This window comes from Gymnogyps californianus, chromosome 3, assembly GCF_018139145.2.
Source record: "Gymnogyps californianus isolate 813 chromosome 3, ASM1813914v2, whole genome shotgun sequence".
NCBI lineage: Eukaryota > Metazoa > Chordata > Aves > Accipitriformes > Cathartidae > Gymnogyps > Gymnogyps californianus.
Genome location: NC_059473.1, coordinates 82719287 through 82736962, shown reverse-complemented (window position 1 = coordinate 82736962; position 17676 = coordinate 82719287).

The following is a 17676-nucleotide window of genomic DNA, read 5'->3' as shown; positions in this document are numbered from 1 at the left end:
GCCCTTCTGCTGGATAAATCCAGCCTTCTCTACTGGATAAATCTACATACTGCTGACATAAATTAACAACGATGACTATATGACTATCAAATCAGCAAACTGCACTGATGATCAACTAGTACCAGCAGCAAATCAAACCTATAAATGCCTTTGATCATGGATCTCAGTCTATTAGAGTAGAGGTTATGCACCCCAGTGAAGACTCCTGGCATGGCATTCTGCAGCAAATAAATACCCCTTTTTTGTTGCTAATCTGTCTTCTTGGTACCTCACCCAGGCAGAGAGCTCCCTCCTGGGTTTATAAGAATAAGCAGTTTGATTTGGAATTTCATAACATACTTACATGTCACTCACATCCTTCTGTTGAGCTAAATTGATCTTTTTTCTTCTCATTTCCTGGGTAGATTGCATTTGGTCTATGAGTAAACACAGTGTAGCTGCCCCCTTTTCCCAGGCTTTCTAATGAGAATGTGCTGTCTGATCAGGTGCATGCACTCTGCTGTCATTTGCAGCCTGACCTGCAGGTCAGAGGTGATTTGAGCAGGCTCAGGGATGCATACAAATCACATCCTCTTGTCTGTCTGTTTTGTTGACTGGTTCTCCTCAGGGTCATGGCTATCTTAAGTAGCAGCCTGAAGGATAAAGTGCGCCCTGTCTGAGCTGTAAAACTTTGACTTTGGACCAATTGCATCTGACATACAGCAGCATGAGGTTTGGTTTAGCCTTTGGATTCAGAACAAATCACTGGCTATCAATAGCTGATAGTGACATGCAGTTTACTGAATGTCCCCTTTTCTCTGGCAGCTGTATATTCTTTGGGAGAAAAGGATGTGTTTTTAAATTTCTAAGGTCATGTTTTAAATATGATGTTGCACACACTCCATTAGAAAGTAAGTGTAGCAAATAAATAAATAGCTAGAAAATGTTATGCTGTTTTGTGAGCTTGCTTTTGGGCTCCCAGGTAGTGCACGGTATGGGAGGTGGGGGGCTAGATGTAAAATGGCATAAGACAGACCTACTCATAAAACGAAACATTTTTAGGATTAGCACACTTACTAAAAACTTTTCGGGAATGATACTGAGGAACAGCCATGCATAATAAAGCACTCTGTGTCCTCAAGACTGGCGTACTGCAGGGAGCTTCTTTGCCAATGTGGTTGCACCAACACAGCAGTCAATACCCTGAGTTACGGGCGCAGGAGCAACGTGCCCTACTCACACCACCGTGTTCTGCACGGACGATTAGACCCAGTCCCACCATCCCCATGCCAAACCTGCCACCATGAAAGCACTCGCCAGTGCAGCAAACACCCACTCATGCTGAACCCAACCAAAGGGGAAGTTTTTAAGGCCACCAAGCAGTCATCAAAGAGTTACGGCTCTCAGCTGGCATCAGCCAGGGCCAGATTCAAAGCAGTGACCTGGAAGCAAGCAGCTCCGTGTCACCCCCATGGGTTGCCCAGCCCCCTAACACTTCACTTATTAAAAGGTGACTCAAGGACTATGTCAGTGCCCTTGTGCCTCTGCAGCATCGTACTAAAGATCCAATCTGCCTTATATGTATGTAAGTGGATTTTATCCAAAAGGACCACCTTTTTATAGGTCAAAATCCTTTGGTGGCTTCTCTTTATTGCATCTCTATTAAGAGTTACATTACTTTTGTCAACAGTTTTATCTGTTTCATTTCTCAGCTCTGCTGTCACGGCACAGCTTCCAAATTTTTGCCAAGTCTGTGCTGCAGAATTGTACTGAGGGGTACTTTGTGTTCTCATCATATTGTGACTTGATAGAAAAAAAAGAAAAGGGTTTATTATCATTATTATTATTAAAGGAGCATAAGTGCCACTATAAAACCAGAATAGCTGAGGTGCCGCTTTCAGGAACTATCATGTTACATTTCTCACTTTATCCACTTATAGAGGTTATCCAGGACTTATAAAGTTTTCATAGAGTACATGTGTAGGGCTCAGAGGGTTGTAAAGAAATAGCCCTTTCCACCAAAATGGATTTTTTTCAGTGAACAGCCTGATTATTTCATTACTTCTTTTTTTCACAAAAAGTTCTCCCCTGTCGTAATAGAACATGTAAACTATTGCATTAAAAATGAAACATTTTCAGTTTTCAGCCAAATGTATTTGTGTTTTGGGTAAAAAAGGATGGAAGACAACCGTTTGCAAAAGATAATCTCCTTTTTCAGACTAGTTATGAAAAAGTTGTATCTAGTACAGTCTTAAACTATCGTTAAATAATAAAATATTGTTAGTGTACAAAAACTGGTGAGCTCATGCTTGACAGGTCTCATCATATCTGAAGACTAGTCCCAAGATCTTTCAGGTCTTATTGAAATAAACAAAGTGTTCAACATACAGTAGAATTTCAGCCTTAATGATATCATATCTGTGAATTGTGAAGTGATGCTACAAGATGAAGAATTGATGGCAGCATAATAGGATATGTTCCTTCTCCAGCAAAATCCAACAGAGGATTGTAATAGTTCACCAGGGGAAGTAGGGTTAAAAACCTCTGACCCCTGATATCACATAAACATTGCCAAAAAAAATAAAACTCGTGATTGACAGTGAAATGCGTGACTACCTCAAGTCTGGTCTGAAATCTTTGCTGATAATTACTGGGTTGAATGTTATGAGAAATGGGCAAGAGGGGTATCAGCCACACGAGTGTACATACTCAGAGACCTGAGCATCTCTAATAAGGATTGATGTAGTGTGTCATTTGTAATTTAATCAGCAGCATTACATCTTGGTAGTAAAAGGACTATCATGAACATTTTCACAGTAAAGTAAGATTAACAGACACACACCCCAAATCTCTGCTGCCTTAAAGTAATGTTCCAGTTGTGACAGGAGTTGATAAATGGAAGAAATTGTGAGTTTAAGCTGTCATGCGACCCTGAGCTGATTCCGTGGTGCGTAGGCGTTTCGCTGCATATGGCACTTAGTGCCAAGCACTGACCTGAGACATTTTGTGAGCACAGGCGGAACAGTGCCAGCCCTGATCCAAATTTTGGCCCCTGCTCTTTTCCACTGGCTATCATATCCCAAAGTCCAGGTCTAGATCCAGATCTGAACGTCTCACAGCCAGCTCCATTCCAAGCAGATCCCTTTTTTTCTCATCATTTGTTTATGAGTTTGGGAGCCATCTCCTTTCCCTTCGTGGTCCAGGCTTCTCCAATGCATTCAGTACACCAGCACTCACTGACCAGAGCCTGCCTGACAGACAAGAGAAACTCCGTGGATATCTGTAAGAGAAGATTTGCCCTAAAGCAGATGCCTAGGAGTTAATCGTCTCAACTTAAGCTCCTCAATTTAGACTTTCACTGTAATGGAGGAAAATAGGCCCCTCTAGAGGCAATTCGAGCAGTGTAGCTGTCTAAAAAACCTGAGATGAATGGTTCTCTGAAAAGGTCTTTTATTTTTTTTCTCTATCCACAGTGAAGAAAGACCAGAGTGGTTAGGACAGCTATGTTTAAGACTTCTGAAGTGAGGTGACTTGAATCCCACTCTTATTCTGTCCAGAAAACCCAGTCTGCAGAGGAGGCTGTCAGACATGAACTCTCACAACGTCTGTGTCAACATCTTTTTAATAAAAACTTTAAGATTTCTCACCGTGTCCGAATAATTTTTTTCTTTCTTTTTTTTTTTTGTTTCTATTTTTCACAATGCTCAGTTGTGAGGGCTGAAAGAATTAGCAGTAAATTTACTCATGGGAAAAAACACATTATGACAACGAAGCAAAGGTCTCTGGTGTCTGCAGTCCCGCAGTGAATATGCATGTTCAGATGTGCATATTAATTGTCATTTATATCGGTGGCAAGAGGAAGGGAACAAATGGTGCATGGGCATCTGTTTTCAAATGCTTACCCAAGGTGCTGACTCACATCCATAGGTCACGTGAAAATAAAATTAGTCCCTTAGGATCCAGGCCAAATGTTCTGGGAAAATATCCCATCTCAACAGTCTTTGGAGCAACTCTTAGTGGCTCTGGTTTTTGAACACATTTCCCCATTTTTTTTTTCACAAATGTGAAATAGCCTCGTGCTAATACTGTTTTCAGAGCCTTCTGCCTGGTTATGCATCCTACCACTGTTCCATTATGTTTGCAGCCTCTTTCCTCTCATCCACCAAAACAAGAAAGGTACTTCATATTGCAGTTTTATCTTCTAGATCCTTTGGTATCGATCTCATGGCACAATCTGCATGCTTTTTAAGATGTATTATTGTATTTATTACTTCAAAATTTCACTCCATGTTGCTCAGTAATGATTAAACAAACATGCTGATAAAGCCAAAACACCCAATACAAGGCAAAAAAATTAAATTAGAATTATAACTTACCCAAATAACAAAGCTCTGAATCTCTGACAAACGTTAAATTGTGATATAAAAGGACTTAAAGAAAGGCTAATGTTTCCCATTATTTTCTGTAGGTTGTTTTCATGAAGATTTTCTCCTGCACCTACAACTTTTTGGATAATGTCATGGCAAAATCCACAAGTAATTCACAAAGTGAGAAGTGTTACTTGTTTTCACACATCTTTTGGTTAAAACCTCTGCTGTAATCAATGAGACCTTTGACTCCCTCAAACAGGTTTAAAAATGTCACTTAATATCAGTTTCCATCAGGGTGTATTTCAGGACTGGTCGTTTAACAATTGCTCTCCAGGAGAATTACTTATTTCTTGTTTTATTTGTGTGAGGAGCTCTCCAGTGTGACAGGTCCATGAGAAAGTGAACCCAGCAGAGGAGCAGGTGGTCTGCTGCTCCTATGTTATTGCCATTATGTTGCCTTTGTTAAATTACTCCATAAACCCAAGTTTCCTCGTTGCCATTTGTTAAATTTGCCTACCTCCACTCTGTGAGTACAGATAATCAGTCAAACCTTAATTGGGGTGTATTTAGATCAAAGTATGCGGCCAGCGTTTGCTCCCAGTACCTGGGTTGCAAATGATAGTCACATGAGTGGCTTGCTCTATTGGACATGCTTTTTGTTTAACCATGATCATTGCTGGCAGGCGGCTTTTTGTGCGAGTGAAAAGCCCTTTAGAATTCCTCTAATTCTGACAAAGAAACTGTCTTTGGGAGGAGAAATTGAGTATTGCCTTCTTGCATCTGAATAGTCTTTCAGCTCTATATTCACAGCAATATACTTAATATCCACAGACAAGAAACAGAAGGTTTGGACCCATGTGTACTTTTATTTGATCCATTTCTAGCTTCTAGAAACTCTTGGAAGCTTGTCTTTTTACCAGTTAAGAGTATATATGTAAGGTTTTTTAGCATAGGCATGGATTTCTCTTGAGAAGTATTGCAAAAATACTTTGCAGCAAAAATCACATAGGTTGTCTTTTTTTTATTTAAGAAGGAATAAATCAAAGCAAGGCTTGGGTAGGGATGAGTGATACATTGACTTTGCACTGCTCCTCTGAAAAGGGTAGAAAATGTCTATGGAAAGATTTCCATTTTTTACCTTATTTCTGATCTAATTGCTGGTTTAATCAGTTGTTTTCAGATGGGTTAAATTACCTTTATTTATTACCTTTCACATCTTTCACAGAAGGTTTTGGTAGACAGGTCCTGATGCTTCCACTTTCTTTCCACTGAAAGAAAACGGTGGCACCGTTTTATATTGTCTTTTATTTATCTGTATCATGGTAGCACCTAAAGACCCCAGTTGAAGTTAGAGTCCTGGTACGCTGAAAGCTACGGAGAATAGAAGGTCGCCCGTTTCCTGAAGAGCTTACAGTTCAATCAAGGCAGCAAGACACATGCTACGCTAAATTTTGAACTCACCAACAAGAGCAAAACATCTACAATAAGCTTTTGGCACTGATAACGCTTGGGCTTCAGTCGAGCAAAGGCATACGCAGGAGCTAAATTTTAAGGCATGTTGAGCAGCCCCATTTAGTTCAAAGCGACAAGGACATATGCAAAGCTGATGATAAATCTTCCAGGGCAGAAGGTTAGGTTGTGTGACCAGGCCATTGGCCGGTTGAGAGGGAAAGCTGTCGTTAGGGACAGAAAGTTGACCTGCTCTTTGGATTTCTCTACATTTGAATGCTTAGTTAACAAAGCACAGATTTAGTATGTTTAAAGAGTCAATGCGGAGAAAATACTGTAAAGTAGCTCTGTTTTCCACAAAATTCCTCGCAGACCTTATTCTAAAGGAACTTTGCAAAGAGTAAAGGCCACTTTTGAAGCAACATAAAGGCCACTTTTGTCAGTGAAATAACTTGCCGGACTTTTTCCCCCCAGATTTGTATAGAGCACTGGTTCACATCAGGGTCTGAAAAAAAATTAGTTTTGATTGTATATACATACATACAAAAGGGTAAACAGTCTGAATAAAGCCTTTTGTACTGGATTAGTGTCTTAGCTCTTTAACCCAAGCTGCAGGTTTGGGATGTCTTTGTTTGGTTAGGTTTTTGGGGCTGACCAAACCGGGTGTGTTTGAGTTTCATTCCTCACCCTTTTGAGGTCTGTAGGACTGATTCCTTGCATTCAATGCCAGCAGTACTGTAAGTGCCCAATGCTTTATTCTCTAAGCTATTCATCCTTTCAACCTTTGGCTTTTTTTCCTTAATCCATCTACCTTACTAAGTTTTCAAGTCAAGTAGAATGTTAAACATGTGCTTCAAGCAAGAGCAACACAGAAATAACAGAGTACGTGCCAAGAATTTCTGGCCATCTAGTCTATTTGTGCTTTTTGTGTGTGGGGGTATAAATATATATGTACGTGTGTGTATGTGCATGGGGGTATATGATTGCACCACAAAGGATGAATCTGCCGTGAAGCAGAAGTCATGCAAAGCACATATTCCAAACGATATTATACAGAGAGAGGCAAAATAAACACATTTTAGCAACTTTTCTCTAATATCAAAAACAAGTAATTGCTCTACATCATGAATATTTTTATGGAGAATTCAAATGCTTAATGCTGCTTGTCTGAAGCCTTGATGACTCTTTTTTTTTTGGCTGCAGGGGACAAGAGGCTTACACACATGCCACCACTTCAAAGATTTGCCTTCTATTAATTTTTTACTTAAGCTTCAGAGTGTTAAATTGTTCAATTTAAGCCGTGAATACATTTTATAAGATCATCCTAGCCCACCATTTTTCCCAAAATAGAGAAGTTCAGGATATTTGGCAGTTTCACCTCCTCACCAACTCTGTGCAAAGTATATATGAATAATCTCTTTGAACCTCAGCAGCTTGCAATATAGAGAACCACAAGTTCAAGCCTTAGTCTTTCCTTAACGATGGAAATAGACTGTTCTAAAAATAAGTGCTGAATTTGATGATTTAGATAAAAAAAAACATTCACATCATAAATAGAAATGTGTTGTAACTTTTCCAATTGGAAATTAAAAATAATGGGCTATTTTCCATTTCCTTGTGGGGCTTTCATGAGCTGAATCAATATAATGAAATGTTCTAGTCAGCAAAATAAATCAAGAGCCTTTTACTGTTTTTATCATGAGAGATCCCCAGTGGGGTGAGGGAGGAGAACAGAAGAGATCGCATGACATTATGCAACTATCCTACATCAGAGTGCGAGTCTGGCTGCTGCTGCTGAGCTGGATGCCGTCTCTGCTCAGCTGAAGCTGGGAGAGAGATGGAAACATGCACTTGCCAAGAACGGGGCACACTGTTTCTAGTCTGTCTCAATTATGAAGAAAAAAAGGGTATCCACTGATTTCCTGAGCTCTCACCATGACTTGGAGACCCTCTGCTCATGCATTCCTGGGGATGAGAGCCTGCCTGACCCCGTTCCCCCAAAGTCAACTGAAAAGATTCCCACCTTACCTCTGTGAGAACTGTATCAGTTTGAAATGCAGAATTGAGGCATTGCTACGCCTGATCATGTGCTTCAGGTGGGACCCACAGTGGGGCTGCTGGACCAGTGTGGTCCCCACACGGTGACCCTGCCGTGGGGCTCCCTGCTCCTCGCCACAGTCTGAGACCCGGGGGCTGCGTGCCCACAAACGCTGCTTAGTCAAAGGGCCTGGAAACACGTCACCAGAAAACCACCCTGGCCACCAGTTTTACATCATGTTGCATTCTGTGGGAATTTTTTGTATTTGTGCTTTTAGAGAGAAGTCCTGCTATTTCAGATTAAGTGCCTTTGCCATCTGGTAAAAGAATGGTAAAACAGCACATGGGCAGCTGTTAAAGAGCAGAGTTACAAACACAGTGCAGAGCCACATTCTTGCTAGCTCCACGGTCAAAGTTCCCATTTCATAGGGTGTTTCATGCTGCTTTTAGTGAGATTTTCATCTAAAGCCAAAGGAATTCTAGTGTCAAAAAATTCAGCTTCGGTAGCTGCCCTAGTTCATCCCAGCATCCCTCTGCTCTCTGCAGCCAGCTCCACTTCCAGGGCAGGATCAGACACCCTGGAGAAAGATCGCCAGGGTGCCAGCCATGAATAGGTCACTGCCAACATATGAACACCCATGCTCTGAACCAAAGTATTAAGGAGGAAGAGGCTAGAGCTGTGAAGGCTGCTGACCTATTTCTTTCTATGAACAATTTCATTTGGTGCTTTTAGGCCTGTCCAACTGGCAGGGACTGTGGGACAATAGTGCTTCAGACCTAGAGTGACTGGCAGTAGACTCAGGACTTGGGGAGACTCGTGCCCACTTTGCTAGAGATGTGGTTAACGTCATCCTGGAACAGAAACGGCACGGTGCCCCGTAGCACAAGCAGGTGCTTAGCCAGACTACCTGGAAGCTTGCCACTCCTGATTGCTGCTTCAGAGCAGGCCATTTCAAAGCTGTTGTAATGGAGATATGTGCTGCTATCAAGAAAGTGCTATTACTCTTGCTAATAAGAGTGGGTGATATATAGAAGGCTATCAATGAGCTTAGACTCTTGGATTCCCAAAGGCTAATGCTACCCAAGTAAATTAAACAACTCGGATGAAAATCCTCTGGCACTGAAACTTGATTGTCTGAACCATTCAATTGCTAGAAGGGTCCTTGGCACAGTTTTGACCCAGGCCAACCAGCGCTCTCCCAAGCAATTCCTGGACATGCTACAGAAGTTAGGTCAGTGCAGAGACCGTTCCCATTAGGCAGTCTGCGTATATATGAACTCAAGCTGTTCCAGGCCAGTTGGCCAGAAAACAGTCCTGGCCATGTTTAATTCACCCATATAGATGTAGCCAAAGTGTACTGAGGTTATTAATACATATATTCTGTGTCCTAGGCACTAGACTTTGGACTCTGTGAGCAGGTTAGGGTATATCTTCATCACGCTGCAATGCTCATCATAGAAGACTCACCAATACTAAGGTGTTTCAGTAGTCTGGAAATCATTTAAGATATTAGGAAAACACCTAGCATCGAGTCAGACCAAAGAGCCAGCTGACTGAGTAGCCTGTGCCCAACAGTGGCCAGAAGGGGATGTCTAGGGAGCAGTATAAAAACAGTATAAAAGCCCTGTTATACTCTCCTGAATATCAGCAACCTGCAGTTTAGGTATTTGATACCTTGAGATCTTTCAGTCTTGAGAAATACTGCATTGTCTACTGCACTGATAAAAGGACCTTTTTGCCCGTAGTTATGGGCAAAGGAAGTACTGGTATTCATCTAACTATTCTGGAAGAGCCAGGTTGAGTTCTGCTCCCTGGGGCTTTCCTGGGAGCTCTTTCTGCATATTCTGAGCGCTTTCAGAGTGACAGTGCAACGTGCGTTCAGAAGATAGACAGGTAGATGGAGGAGGGATGTTTAGCCTGCAGGCTACTAAAAAATATGTGCTCCCCCTGATAGTTACTGTGTGCTGGTTTGCACGCTAGTTAAAAGGATGAAGGGAAAGCTGGTCACCTCCTACTCCCTTTCCCACTTGACAGCTTGTTCAGCTGAATGTTGTACACAGCAATGAAGAGGGCTTCTAGGAAAGAGTGAGGAACACATTTTGCTCTTAATTTTGAATAAATAGGCACATGCGGTTAATGAGTAAGACACTGGTCATTTTGTGGTGAGGAGCTTTTCCTGTGCATCACATGCGGCTCCTGCAAGACTGTATATGAGATCTACTTTAGTTCATATTTGGATTTTATGGCAGTGAGCCTGGACATTTTAATGAATTGCTCAAGAAACATACCATGAATATAAATCCAATGTCAATTACTGTTATTTTAACTATTGACAGCAGGGAGAAATAGTGAGCACTGTATGTCAATACAGTAAGCTAGAATCTTTTTAAAACCTAAAAATAAATGATGTGCAGATACATTTGTGCCTTCAAGACCACATGAAGGAATGCAGATGGGAAGCTAATGGATGTTCTCTGCTCAGAGAACAGCAAAAGGGCTTGTGTCCATTTGGAGCATCCCAGGACTCCCCTTGTCCTTGCTGCCTGGTGGCAGGAATAGAGTGAGATGTGTGCCCCAAAATACAGCAGTGTGACAGGCTGGACACTGCACTACACCCAAAGGCTGAGGGAGGTTTTGTGCCTTCCCCAAAAGCCACTAGGGTGGCCTGTTTGCCTCTCACTCATCCTTATGAGCCCTCTCTAACCCTTCTCTGTCCTTTTCTTTCCCATTTACCGTGCTTCAGAAGACATCGTTGTATTCCTCCATCTTTTCACCCTTCCCTTGGGATGTGTGTGAATGTGTCTCTGGGTTCATTTTCCCTCTGATGCAAACCAGAGACTGTGAGCACCCCAGTCCATGGTCACTGCTCTGTGTCAGCAGCTGCACTAAAATCCAAGCAGCTTTGCCTCTAAATTTTAACCTGGCCATGCAAACAATGATAAAATTGTGATTTTGTCATACATGTGGGAATGCTTGTTCTTCTCAGGTTTCGGTGAGCTTGGCCATGGTAAACTGTGACAGAGATGTCAAAAGAGCCTCCATTTTGGTAGACCCTCTGAGCTGTCATAAGAAAGAAACGTACATGGAAAGGGAACAGAGCAGCTGAGTCAACTTTTGAGGATGGAAACAAAAATGCCAGGTGTAATAGGGTTGTTAGGGACTTGGCTAGCTAAAGAGAAGCAGCAGAGACAGGCCAGTAATTGTATGTGTGTTTCTGCAAGCTGACCTTCCTTTGAAGGATGCTACAGTGCAGCATCTCCCCCAAAGGAGGGAAGAGTTCTGCAGAGACAGGCAGTGAGAAACTAAGAAAATTTTACCTTCTTGCTGCTGCTTGCCTGGTGCCCTCTCTCTGCTGCAGGAACAGGAGTCAGCTGCATGCCAGATTAGGGCACAGTCTCTAATTTATGTTCTCACTTTTTAACAAGCACAGGTCAGCATAAGATGCAGTGTACGATAACCTGCATCCTACAGCAGCCCAAAGGGAAGGGCCTTAAAACCTCCCTGGAAACCTCTGTGCTGTAAGACTTGGCCCATTTAGCTCATTGTACCATGTATCAGCTCGAGGCTGAGGGCGCTGATGAAACTGAGAGTCAGGAAAATGGTTCTAAACGTTTTGTCTGACACTACAGTCGAAGTGGCTGTCCTGCAAACCATCTGCCTTGTAACACATGTGGTATTCCTAGCTGCCCACCACTACTTTTGGTAGTGCCAGGCTCACTGGGCAGAGGTGAGAGAATAATAGCTACCATGACAAGGGTAGAGAGTAGGAAATGCCAAGTTGCATATGCATTTGCGCTGCATATTGCAGTGCGATTTGTCTTTTTATCTGAACATCTCTTTTCCCTGTAAGGTCTAGCACAGAATTAAGCAAATATATTATCTCACTGTTTCTACTTTTATTTCTGCCCTTCCTGAAAGGAAGAAACTTGTTGTCATGGTTTAACCCCAGCCAGCAACAAGCACCACGCAGCCACTCACTCACTCCTCCCCCCCACAGTGGGATGGGGAGGAGAACTGAAAACAAGTAAAACTCGTGGGTTGAGATTAGAACAGTTTAATAATTGAAATAAAAAATAAAACATAATAATAATAATAATAGTAATAATAATAATGAAAAAGAAGATAACAAAAAGAGAGTGAAATATAACCCGAGACAAGTAATGCATAATGCAATTGCTCACCACCTGCTGACCGATGCCCAAGCAGAAATCTGCCCCTCCCGGCCAACTCCCCCCGGTTTATATACTGGGCATGACGTTCCATGGTATGGAATACCCCTTTGGCTAGTTTGGGTCAGCTGTCCTGGCTATGCTCCCTCCCAGCTTCTTGTGCACCTCCTTGCTGGGAGAACATGGGAAACTGAAAAATTTTTAACTTAGGTTAAGCACTATTTAGCAACAACTAAAACATCAGTGTGTTATATCAACATTGTTCTCAAACTAAATCCAAAACATAACACTATACCAGCTACTAGGAAGAAAATTGACTCTATCCCAGCCGAAACCAGGACACTTGTATTCCATATTTACCAGAAATGATTGCTTTTACTACTGAACTTACATTCCCTGGACCAACCAGTCCAAGCTGTGGTTTGGGGACCTGCTGGATCTCCAAGCCTCTGCCAGCTTCTGGATTCATCAGACTGATGTAGTGGTTTAACCCCAGCTGGCAACTAAGCACTACACAGCCACTCGCTCACTCCCCCCCGGTGGGATGGGGGAGAGAATCAGAAGGGTAAAAGTGAGAAAACTGGTGGGTTGAGATAAAGACAGTTTAATAGGTAAAGCAAAAGACACGCGCACAAACAAAGCAAAGCAAGGAATTCATTCACCACTTCCCATGGGCAGGCAGGTGTTCAGCCATCTCCAGGACAGCAGGGCTCCATCACATGTAACAGTTACTTGGGAAGACAAAATGCTGTAACTCTGAACATCCCCCCTTCCTTCTTCTTCCCCCAGCTTTATATGCTGAGCATGACGTCATATGGTATGGAATGTCCCTTTGGTCAGTTGGGGTCAGCTGTCCCGGCTGTGTCCCTTCCCAACTTCTTGTGCACCCCCAGCCTACTCGCTGGTGGGGTGGTGAGAGGAGCAGAAAAGGCCCTGACTCTGTGTAAGCACTGCTCAGCAATAACTAAAACATCCCTGTATTATCAACACTGTGTTCGGCACAAATCGAAAACATAGCCCCATACTAGCTGCTATGAAGAAAATTAACTCTATCCCAGCCAAAACAAGCACACCGATAAGCTCTGGCTTTCAAAACCAGTCTCCAGGCCTGTATCATGTTCAGCCCCATCGGGATACATGGAGACAAGTGGTGAAACCCTTGGCAGCTAGAGCGGCTACCTACCTAACACAGCAACAGACCTTCTGAGGACTGGCAGAAGTCTTGTCAGTCTCTGGAAGATGCTTATAAACCAGTCCAAAAGCCTGTACACCCTCACTTTCATGTGTTCAGGTAACTGTTTTTGCTGTGATTGAGGGGGGAGGGTATCCTATCCCCCCTGCAGAGTGAGGGGGTCGGGGACACAGTGAATTTGACTGCTGAGTAAACAGAAGAAGGACAGCCATGGGGTCCTGAAGCAGCACTCGCTTTTAACCAGCAAGGTGGCTCCCGCCAGGATAAGTCCATGGCAGGGTGAAACAGTGGAAGGGAAGGAATGACCCCGGGAGCCGACCAAGCGGCAGGAGGAGTGAGCAGATACGCAGTTAGTGCAGGGGGATGGGGATACTGATGGGGATGGGGATGCAGGCACCCCTGTGGTGCTAAGGGCAGGTCCATCTCCGTGGGTTTCATAATGTGCAGTAGAATATCAGAGGATTTACAACTGTGACACGGTTGCTTGTGGGCACACAGCGTTTTAGAAAGAAATAAGTTAACCCAAAAGAAATGCCGATTTTAGAGCAGTCCTGAGGTACCATCCTCAAAACTGGCCTTTTGATTTTCTGTCTCTGTTTTCTTATCTGTAAATAAGTTTAATATTTAATTTAGCCATGCTATTCGATTTAATTCGTTGATAGTTTTAGCTTAGAAAGTCAAATTCTATGTGCCTTTTACTTAACTTTGCTTACCATTAATTTAGCTGCTACTTTAATGGGTGGCCTTAAGCTTTTTCTGGGAGCAGTATCTAAAGCCAGAGCTCTGCCAGTCTTTAAGCGATGAGGGACATTCTTCTGACAGTCCCTATCGGAGTGGGGGGAAATCTCGCAGCATCATTTTCCAGGACAGTCTCTGGTGTGGGCCACGGACCAGGGCAGCACAGGATGGTGCCTCGGTCAGCAGCTGGGGTTAGACCCTGTGCAGGCTCAGGGAAGAAGTCCCATGTAAAATGAGACTAACGGGAGCAGTAAAGCAAAGTTTCTTTCTCCTCCTCTATCCCCGGTGCCAGTTAGCACAGGGACTTCAGTGTAATATTATTATAACATTTTTTACAGTAGGAATGATAATTGAAATTTGTTATGTATGAGGATAACTAAAACTCGATCATTTCACACTCTTCAGTCCATGCCTGAGGACATTTTGGGGTAAATAGATTGCTTGGAAACAGCCAGTGACTACAGCTAAAATTACATTTTACCAACTGAGCTGAATGGCTTTTTAATTACAGCACTGATGTCCGCATGCTGTCACCACCGACTAATACTAAGATGGTATTGATTTGATTTTTAACTTTGATGCACCAGGGGAAAAAATGCAGAGTAGGATTTTTTCTGAAATTCGTTTTCCAAAGTAGTCAAGAACCCCAGCTCTAAAATGATGGGTTATTTTTTGTCTGTCTCCTTTTCTGTTTGCTTGTGCCTGTGTCCACCTTGAATATTGTTAGTGTCCACCTTGAATTTGTTTAGTTGTATACAAACATTTTGAAATAAAAATTTATAATTTCAAGGTACTGGTAAGGCTCAGGAACAATGAAATATGTGCCATACATACAAATGTTGTATGAAATATTTGATATAGCTACCATGCACACATATCAGAAAGCCACAGGAACCTGCATAGTCACAATCTCTTGTGATAATGCAGTCTTACTGTATTAATTTCCTTCAAAAGCAACTAGAAATGCTTCCAAACCAAGATGCCAAGCATTTTGTGTTTTATGAAACACTACCTATTTTTAAGGATATATTTTGTACCTTTACAATAGCAGAGACTGGTCACTAAGTGCTACTCGGGGCAAGGGAGTCTGGCCCTTTGTGAATGCAGAACTTTCCTTCTTTGTCTAGGGAAAAATTACAAAAATATGCCTAGGCTGAACCTTTAGTTTGCAAAAGGATTGCTTCCCTGTCCATGAGCTGTGAGGAAGTCACAGCCACAGAGCATCTGTCATGGTTTAACCCCAGCCAGCAACTAAGCACCACACAGCCACTCGCTCACTCCCCCCTGGTGGGATGGGGGAGAGAATCAGAAGGGTAAAAGTGAGAAAACTGGTGGGTTGAGATAAAGACAGTTTAATAGGTAAAGCAAAAGCCGTGCACGCAAACAAAGCAAAGCAAGGAATTCATTCACCACTTCCCATGGGCAGGCAGGTGTTCAGCCATCTCCAGGACAGCAGGGCTCCATCACGTGTAACAGTTACTTGGGAAGACAAAATGCTGTAACTCTGAACATCCCCCCCTTCCTTCTTCTTCCCCCAGCTTTATATGCTGAGCATGATGTCATATGGTATGGAATGTCCCTTTGGTCAGTTGGGGTCAGCTGTCCCAGCTGTGTCCCCTCCCAGCTTCTTGTGCACCCCAGCCTACTCGCTGGTGGGGTGGTGAGAGGAGCAGCAAAGGCCCTGACTCTGTGTAAGCACTGCTCAGCAATAACAAAAAAATCCCTGTGTTATCAACACAGTTTCCATGAATGAAAACAAAGCTCAAGTGAATGAATTACAAACACGATTCACTCCGTTGTCTCATACACTTTTATGGCCTTTTAGTGTCTTCAGTTGCCAGGAGGATGGGATGCTGGGATGGCCTCCAGGAGCCCTTCGCTTGAGTTCTGGCTTGGTTAAAGACTCACGGTGTGTCGTTGGGAAAACTGCTTTAATATGCCTCGTATCTCTGCTCCCCGTTTGTAAAACAGGGATGATAATTTTGTGTCATTTGTATGTAGGTCACCTGAACGTCAAATTCAGTGATGAAAAGTTCTGAGTTGTTAAAAAGGGAAATATAGCCTACTGTGCTATATTTCCCCTGTCATCAGTACAAATACTCTTATTTACTCCAGCTAATATACATCTATGTATGTCTGCCATTTCCAACCTAAAAACCTCTGTTAAATAGTCAAGTAAATATGCAAATAGAGCCAAAAGAATAGGGAGGAATGAGAACATCCAAAGGGAGAATCAGCCGTGGCAACCCACTCTAATGCTCCCACCCCAAAGACCTCATGAAGAAGGCTTGGTAGAGTCAGGAAAACAAAAGGGAAGAAAGAATTTGGATTTTTATGACAAAAATTTTTTCACACTTTTCAGGGTTCATAATTCCAGCCTTTTTACCACAACCCACAAGGTCGAAGAACTACATGAGAAAAGCAATGGTTCTCATGAAAGCACGTGACTACTGGATCTGGACCTCTCCAGACCGTACCAGATGCTGCAACGTGTGCGACAATAGCATGAGGTGTTTACCGTGCTGCTAAAGAAAAATGTTGCATGTACAGAGTAGGCCTTGGGTTGTTTTCATTTTTGCTGGGGCTGAAGTCGAGAATAAGGGAGTGAGTAACCCATTCCCTGAAAGCTTTCCTATCCTGCTGCTCTTTCAAGTAGAGTTTTGCCCCAGGCTGACTGATCTTGCAAACCCAGCTCTGCTTGAGATAGCTGATTTTATAATGGATATTAACTAAAATTTCACCCTGTAGAAATTACAGTAAATTCCATTACCTCTGTTAGGACCATTACTAGTGCTTTGTACATATTATTTCATAATGTGTATGCATATCACTTACCATACATTAAAACAACCTCTTAGCAGCATATTTTGAGAACTCTGCCATCTTTTAAAGTGCTGGCAAAATGAAGGGAAAACATGGGCTATATGCAGATATGCAGCCTGCGAAGGGTTAATGAACAATGAGGAATTTGTGTATAGATCATTAATTGTTATATTGCATCCCTTTATCTAAATTGTTAGTGGCCTGCTTAGTCAATTGAAACATATTACTTTGATATTAAAGCTGCAATCAAAATCTTTATTCTTGTGCATGTTCTACTTGAGAATACAAATCCTTCAGAATAGGGCAGTCAGAATTATCTTGAAAAGTATTACAATTCAATAAACCATATGCTCAAAAATAGAGACATCAGGTTCAGCCAAATATCCTAGGCACTAATGCAGTGGTTCTGACTTTCCCATCTAAACACACCAGTTTGAAATACTGTATGGAAAAGCCCATCAGGGTTTGGATTCAAATTCTGGCCTTGTGTTCAAGGAAAATGAGGATGATAGTTCCATGCCAGCCCATCACACAAAATTAGTGTTGCTGTGCTACTGTAACAGAGACCTGCACAGGGAGGGTAGTTATCGTGGATTGGTGATATGGTACATGGAGGTTTTTATATTTGTTACATAAGCCCCAGAGTATCCACCTAATTTATGATGCTTTCTGAGGCATATTTACTCTAGGCTTCTTCTCTAGACCATGGAGTGAGATAAGCACTTTGAAACCTCTCCAGACCTTAGCGAGGCTTAATCGTCTTGACAAAATGCCTTTTTCACCTCAATGGAGATAGAACCATTGCAGTGGACACATTCCCAAATTAGGCATCTCCATTACTCCCTAAAATAAAGAAGGATGAGCATGGCCCTTAGTACCCAGGCAGCCTGGCAATGTTTCAGAGCCCTACTGCATTTG